Source organism: Urocitellus parryii, chromosome 6 (genome assembly GCF_045843805.1).
Source record: "Urocitellus parryii isolate mUroPar1 chromosome 6, mUroPar1.hap1, whole genome shotgun sequence".
Taxonomy (NCBI): Eukaryota; Metazoa; Chordata; class Mammalia; order Rodentia; family Sciuridae; genus Urocitellus; species Urocitellus parryii.
The window spans coordinates 157533660-157535120 of NC_135536.1; the positions used below are offsets into that span (position 1 = coordinate 157533660).

Sequence of the window (1461 nt, forward strand, 5' to 3'; positions counted from 1 at the left end):
AGTTCTTTTTTCAAATTTAACAAAAATATTTAATGCTTCCAAACAAAAGTATAAAAATACAGTAGGAATGACAGTTTGCTACAAAGTGGTCTCTCCTAACTTATTTCTTTTATGTCTTTTCTACTTTGTGTGTTGCTGGGATTTGAACCCAGGGCCTCATGCTTGCCAAGCAAACACTTCTCCACTGAGCTATATCCCCAGCCTGTTTTCAACATTTCATACATGTATTTTAAAAAGCTTAACAATGCTAGAGATGGTGGCACATGCCTTTAATCCCAGAGACTCAGGAGGCTGAGGCAGAAGGATTGCAAGTTCAAGGCCAACCCCAGCAAGTTAGCAAGACCCTGTGTCAAGATTTAAAAAATAGGGGCTGGGGTTGTGGCTCAGTGGTAGAGCGCTCGCCTAGCATGTGTGGGGCTCTGGGTTCAATCCTCAGCACCACATAAAAATAAAATAAAGGTATTGTGTCCAACTACAACTAAAACAAAATATTAAAAAATATTTTAAAAATTTAAAAAATAAATTAAAAAAATAAAAGAGCTGGGGATATAGCTCAGAGGTAAAGCGCCCCTGGGTTTAATCTCCTGTGCCAAACAAACAACACTTAACAATACATAAAAAATATGGATCACTTCACAAATATGCATGTCATCCTTGCCCAGGGGTCATGCCAATCTTTGCATGGGTCTGACTTTTTAGTATATGTGCTGCTGAAGCAACAAGCACTCACTGACTCACACCACCAACTGGTACAGGGGATTGAAGCCAGGGGCACTTTACCACTGAGCTGTATCCCTAGCCCTTTTTAATTTTTATTTTGAGACAGGCTCTTGCTAAATTGCCCAGGCTGATCTCAAATTCACCATCCTCCTGTCTCAGCCTCCTGAGTTGCTGAGTTTACAGGTCTGCGCCACATATCCAGCACCATTGGCCCTTTTAAGTAATGCCACAAATGTCACCTGTCAAATAATTTGTAGGCACATCCTCCAGAGTTGCTGAGGCCCCTGGCTGGCTTGTTCTTGCTATGCAGCCCTAGATTGCTACTCTGAAACACCACCCTCTATTGCTTTTTCCTGCCCTTTCTTTGCGGCAGCTATTGTTTTCCTTCTTGTCCTGGGTCCCTCCTCCTTTAATCCTGGGCTTTCCAGGATACAATCGCTAGATAACGAGTTTATCAGGTGTGGAAGAACCACAGGTGAAGGAGGGTCTGTCCTGTGACCTTTAGTCACTGTTTGAGCTGATTCAAGGCCTCTTCCTGCTTCCTTCTTCATTTCCCCTGGATAATTGCTTGAGGGAATGTGACTTTTGGGTAAACCAAGTGGAACTATAAAAGTTATCTTGTTGCTAAATCCATTCAGTCATTCGTTTTGGCCAGGGTCTTCACACATTGTGTCATACATTGTGTTAGACCCAGCTGGGGATACAAAGACCGATCAGTTCCTTTATATAACCAATACCAGT

General features: G+C 42.4%; 1 non-coding gene across 1 annotated transcript; it reads right to left on the bottom strand.

Annotated features, from left to right (window-relative positions):
* Nucleotides 1–617: 617 nt before the first annotated feature.
* LOC144255504 (U6 spliceosomal RNA) lies at nucleotides 618–726 on the bottom strand. The gene has a single exon (XR_013343802.1). It is a non-coding gene; the product is annotated as a U6 spliceosomal RNA (small nuclear RNA).
* Nucleotides 727–1461: the final 735 nt, after the last annotated feature.